Genomic DNA, 5,919 nt, shown 5'->3' with positions numbered 1-5,919 from the left:
ACAACAATGTATGTGTATATACATATATTCATCCCATGCCCCCTACAAGCTGTGTTTATTTATTAAACATACTCTACCCCTTTATCTTACATTATTATCTGGGGGGGTCTGAGGGAAGAGTCCCAACAGAAGGAAGTTTTCTGTTGGTGATGGTAAGAGATTCATCATTGTAGAAGGAGAATAGGGCAGACTGACATCAGAGAGGTGGCAGAGATGAGATCATGCTGGGGAAGAGCTCTCAGCTAAAGATCTTCAAGGTGACATCCGGGCCTTAAAGAGGACTGAGTCAGTTTCCCAGCTGTTCCTTGTCCATGAGAGAAAGGGAAGAACCTCTCCAAGTCCCAGTGACAAGAATAGAAGCTTTGTGCTCACAGCTCTCCCCCTCCAGGCACTTCTCAGTTAACTGCAGTAATAGAACTACTCACAATTATAAAACGCTTTAAGGCTGGCACGGCCCTGACATTCACAAACCTCTAGTTCGATCTGTTTTCAACCACAACAACAACAAAAAAGATAATTTATGGGCAGGAAAAATCGAGACGGGTCACAGCAGCGGAACTAGAACCCAGGAAATAGGGGCATCTCCAGCTGCTGTTGCAGAGCTAGGAACACGAGAGAAACCACTGAGCCTAGGACATGGGATCCCCTGCATCCTCTGAGAATAGGTGGGGGGAAAATGCCCCGAATAGAGAGAATACAAGTACCAAGACGCCTCGCTTCGTCGTACTGGTCATTCTCGACCCGGCGTGGCCGCGGTGCACTTTGGGAGTGGTAGTCCTCGCGGCGTCGGCCCGCTTGAGGTGTGGAGGTCTGGGCTGGAGAGCCGCCCTACTGGCCTTTGAATTTTGCCGCGAAAAGAACGCGTGGCGGCCCCTGGCCCCGCCCCTCCCGGGACGCGGCGGCGCGTCACCCTGGTAACCGCCTCTCGGCCGCAGCCGATTGGCTGTCCCTGAGGGGGAGGGTGGGGGGCGAGCCTCGGCGACCGCGGCTGGGGCTCGCGCTTGTCAGTCGGGCGGGAGCGGAGCTGCGGAGCGGAGGCCGGCCGGCTGCTAGCGCCGCGGCTGCTCGGTCTAGGACTGGGGGAAGGGTGGGCGGGCCGGCCGGCCGGCTGGCTTGCTCTCTCGCCGCTTCTCCGCCGAAGCCCGGCCGGCTTGGACCGGGAGGACCTGGTCCTCGACAGCCCACGAGGGTCGTAGAGCTTGTGATAAGAGACTGCTGATCCTGCCGGGAGCCCCGCGTGCCGCCCGGGGCCATGGGCTCGTGAGATCCCGGCGCGCGACGCTGCTTCTGCCGCTGCGCGGAGCGAAGGAGCCGGAGCAGGAGCAGGAGCTGGAGCAGGAGCAGAGGCAGCAGGGGAAGCCGGCGCCTCCACCGCGGCACAGCGCTCGCGGGGACCCCCAGCCCCCCAGGCAGCCTCGGAGCCGCCGCTTGCCTGCTCCTCCCCCTCCTTCTCTTCCCCTCCCCCACCCGCATCCTCCCGGGGCCCAGGAGAGAGAGGAGGGGCGCCGGCTGAACCGGAGCCGCCGCGGGTGAACCGGAGCCGCCGCGGCCATCGCTCGCGCGGGGCCCCTCGCGTGCCTGCCGGAGCCGCCTAGCCCCGGAGCGGGGACCTACCGCTGTAGCCCCCGCGGGGCCCGGGAGGAAGCAACAAAGAGCCGGGCGCCGGGGCCGCGCCGATGAGCTGGCCCGGCCGCGCCGCGTCGGAGACTGGAGCCCCCGGCGGCCACCCGGAGGCGCGGAGCTAACTAAGTCCGCCCCGCCGGCTGCACTGGGCTTGGGGCCAGACACAGCGCCCGAGGAAGAAGGGGGCAGAGCGGGCGGCCCGGGGCCGGCCGGGCCGGGATGCAGCCGAGAGCCGGCGGCGGGCCGGCCCGCAACAGCAGCAACCGGAGCAACCCGGCCCCCGCCCCAGCCCCAGGGCAGCTCACCCCCTGCTGAACCAGAGCCCCGCGGCCGGCCCCACGCGTGCGTGTGCCAGCAGTGCCCAGCAGCCGGCTGGCAGCTTCCGACGTGGCGGCCGCTACCCCGCAGGCTGCCTCTCCGCCCGGATCGCCTCGTGCCGCCGTCCGCGGCTCATGGCTCAGCCTCGGACAGCAGCTAGTCCTCGCTGAGCCCGGCTCCATCCAGCAACCACGGCTCGGGCAAACAAGGTAAATCCGGGGAGATGGAGGGAGGGGCAGTCACGGGGATCAGCCAGGTGGGGTCCCCCTTCTTTCGGAGCCACCTTGAGGGAAATATGGGGGGCAGGCCGAGGAAGGCGCTGACAGCATGAGGGTTAGGGGGCACTATCCGGGGGATGGGCTCTGGGCGCCGACCCAGCGGGAGGAGAGTCACTTGCCTCCCCCTCCTCTTGCCTTCAGAGTCTGGGGAACTTTCCAGGACCGGGGAGAGACCTACCCCCCCACACACACACACACCTGGGCTTCTGTGAATGGAGGGGGATTCCAGTGGCAGCTGAGTGGAAGGTGTTGTGACCCTGCGGGCTGGCCTGCCCTACACTCCGCCAGGGTTGGGCGTCCCCTCCACTCTCCGTGGCCCCAAAAGAGAGAGAGATCATTACACTCGCACCCGGACTTGTGGGATCGGCGAAGTGAATGGCAGGGGCCGTTAGAGCAGAGGAGAGAACTAGGGGATTGGAGAGAGAGAGAGAGAGAGAGAGAGAGAGAGAGAGAGAGAGAGAGAGAGAGAGAGAGAGAGAGAGAGAGAGAGAGAGAGAGAGAGAGAGAGGTGCTGAGCCTGCATTTCCCACCGCCACCCCCCCAGCCCCAGCCATCAAACAAAGGTCCCCGGTAGGTCCTGGGAAATCCTGGAACCCTGAAAGCTAGAACATCGCCTTCTTCAAAGTCTGTGTGTCTGGGGTGGGAATGCGAGCCTGGGAGCTCGGGGTCGGTCCAGCCCCTTGCCCCCGCCCCACTTAGTAGCCAGGCTGATGTGAAGCTGGGGCTCCCCTTCCAGTGAAAGCGGAATGGGGCGTGGGGAGAGAGGGAATGCAGGTGGGAGGCTGTGCAGGTGCAGCGCTGGGGTAGGTGGTTGACATCTGGTGGGGAAAGAAGGGGGGAGGAGCCCCAAAGGGGGGAGGGGGAGAGAAGTGGCTGGCTTCTCCTCACCCCACCCCCCCCACCCCCAACCTCTCAGGCCCTGGCGCTTCCCCCATCCGGCTCCTAGCCCTTGGGTTTTTTAATTAAAGTTGGTCCTCCTGGCCGGGCTAGACTTGTCTAATTGTATCCAGGTCCCTGAGGTTTCCGCCGCGGTGTGACGTCACAGACAGCGGGTGTGACGTCACATAGTGTTGCCTGGGCGACGCCGCTTGACAGCTCCGACCTCAAGGGGACAGGGAGGCAGGCAAGAAGGCCTGGCTCTGGCTGGACGTTAGTGGGGTGGGGGGGTGCGACAGGGAGGGGTGAAGAAAGAGAAGGAGCATCCCCTGACCTTCCGGCCGCTTCTTCTGTGACTGCACAGGGGCTCAGCGGGCTGAGCTGACCTAAATCTGGCTGGAGCTTTGGCAGGGACTGGAATAGGCGCCCCAGACTCTGAGCTGATCCAAGCTCGCCCCCCCACCCCCACCCCACGTTAATCTTAGGGCTTTGCCATGGGGGGGATCAGCTATGATTGGCTTTCGGGACAGTGAGTGCTGACCCTCTGCCAGAGTGGACTTGGCCCCAATATGGAACCCCCAAATAATGAGAGGCTGAAGTCTCTCTGCCTTCTTTTGGACCTTGTTTATTGGGGGGGGGGGCTGGAAGAAAATCTTTCCCCTTGAATAGTTGCTCCAGAGGGGTCCTTAGAGGTCATCTCCTGCCAGATTAGCCCTCCACCTCCCCCCTGCCAAAGAAGGGGAAATGACTTGCCCAAGGTCACACCACTGGCTGGTGGCAGAGCCAGAGGAAGAGCCCAGGTCAGGAGTTTGTTCCCTATCCCAGAGATCTTTCCCTCACAGACCTCTCCCAGTGTGGTGTGTCACCCCAGGCCCATGTCTGGGCTGAAGGAGACTAATCCCACCAGCCCTTCCCCTTTGAGGGCAGTTCCTTGCTTAGCATCTGGCCTGAGGGCCTGAGGGGGCCTCACTTTACCCCTTAGGCCACTGAAGCCCTGGAAGGCATTCTAACCCAAGGTCACCCAGGGAGCCAGGCTTCACCTTCCAGATTCAGGGAGACTCAGTGGGAGTCTTAGATTGCGAAGAAACCTGGGTTTGAATCCTGCCCCCATTCTCCAAGTCCCTTGTCATCTCTGGGCTCAGGGTCCACTGAGCCTGCCCACGGGGAAGGGCTTCTGTAAGGCTCCTTCTGGTTTGACTCGTCTGTGATTTAAGATTCATCAGTGTCAGGGGTTTTTGGGGGGGAGCAGTGGGAAAATGGGCAGAATCCACAGCAAAGTGGGACCGTGCCTGCTCGACACACTCAAGCCAGGTTGGGGAATAAGAGAAATAGACACTGGGCAGGCGAGATTGTTCTCCGAGCCTCTGTTTCCTCCTAGTGAAGGATCAGGCCAATTGCGTCTACTTTAAGGATCTGGGGGGAGTGTAAGGGAAAGTCTTTGACTTGTTAGATAGCCACTTCCTGGGTTCTGGGCCCAGGGCTGAGTGCTGGGGGTACAAAGAGAGCCTAAACCCGATCCTCCCTGGGAGCCTGCCTCGCTATTTAAGGTTGGCAGCCAAAATAAGGACTTCGGGGACCCCTGCCCTTGGGTTCTCTCTGGGGATGGGGAGGACTTGCAGGCCTGCAGTTTCCTGGGGTTCCAGGCGGGGGAAGGGAGAGGGGACCTGGGGGCACTTCTGGGTCAGCCAGCTCCCCCCTTCCCCTTGTGTGCCCCAATACGCTGACAGCTTGGGAGCCACTTTTGACTTTTAAAAGGGGATTTTCCTGCGCCTTAATATTAAGGAAGAGCCCCCCACCCCGACCCCGGGGGCTAGGAAGCCTGGCTCCAGGGAGTTGTGTCAGCTGGGAAGGGGCTGAGATCTCGGAGGGGACCGAGGTTTCTGGCCCCTCCTCCCTGCTAGCTTCCTCCTCCAGGGATCCCTGGCCACCCCGAGCTCAAGGAAACGGCAGGCTTCACCTTTCTAGGAACCCATTCGAAGTCTGTGCTGGGGAAAGGGGCAAAGACTGGGGAGAACGGAAAAGAAATAGCTTTGCATCTTCCCCCGGGGCCAGGATCTCCTCGGGGATGAGCAGGTCCATACATAGCGGGGAGCAGCTGAAGGGCGTGCGCTGAGCTGGCCGGAGCTCCGGGCCCGGAAAGCAGGGCCGGCAGCCCCCCAGCCACTGTTTGGATCGCCTGCCTTCCTGGCAGCTTTTCTGAGTTTTGAAACAAACTTGCCGGCAGTCGCCAGCCAGCCAGCCAGCCAGCAGCCCCCAGAGCTGTTCTGAGAGATGTAAAAACAGGAGCAAAGCCGAGGAGTCTCTGTTGCATATTTACATTTGCACCAGCCAAGTCGGAGGGGGGGAAAGCTGTCAGTTCCAGGCATTCCCTTCTGTTTGTGCAGCTCTCTTGTTACTTGGAGAACTGTGCCAGGAGGGGGAGCAGGGGGGCTTAAAAGAATACCCCTCCCCAGCCTGGTCCTGGGGGGTCGGGGGTGCAAAGTGTTGTGCCTGGAACCTCCCAAGGCATCCCTGATGGGGAGGACGAATCGCCCCACTGGGTCCAGATCCCTGCCCAGAAATAGCTGTGCGGCCTTCATGGGCCTCAGTTTCCTCCTCTGTAAAATGAGGGGCCTGGGCTGGATGATCTCATCTGATGCCACAGGCCCTACCCCCCCATCATGGGACCTAGAGCTGAAAGTGGCCTTAGAAGCCAACGAGTTCAGTTCCGTCCTTTTACAGAGAAGAAAACAGGTCAGGGAGGCTAGAGACACTTAAAGCATCTCCGATCATAAACCTTGAATACGGGAAGAGGCAGATTGGAACCCAGGCCCCCTGCCTCCAG

General features: G+C 61.2%; 1 protein-coding gene across 3 annotated transcripts in view; it reads left to right on the top strand.

Annotated features, from left to right (window-relative positions):
* Positions 1–2,011: 2,011 nt before the first annotated feature.
* Positions 2,012–5,919, top strand: part of FAM222A (family with sequence similarity 222 member A) — a 71,524-nt gene continuing 67,616 nt past the window's right edge. The window contains exon 1 of one of the 3 annotated variants that reach the window (XM_007490422.3): positions 2,012–2,150. The gene's annotated coding sequence lies outside the window, so the exon portion shown is untranslated. Of the gene's footprint in view, positions 2,151–2,681; positions 3,896–5,919 lie in introns of those variants that run through there. The other 2 variants (XM_056821594.1, XM_056821595.1) reach the window with 2 other exon arrangements.

This window comes from Monodelphis domestica, chromosome 3 (assembly GCF_027887165.1).
Source record: "Monodelphis domestica isolate mMonDom1 chromosome 3, mMonDom1.pri, whole genome shotgun sequence".
Taxonomy (NCBI): domain Eukaryota; kingdom Metazoa; phylum Chordata; class Mammalia; order Didelphimorphia; family Didelphidae; genus Monodelphis; species Monodelphis domestica.
The sequence above is the reverse complement of the archived record's forward strand: the minus strand, read 5'-3'. Positions and strand labels throughout refer to the sequence as shown.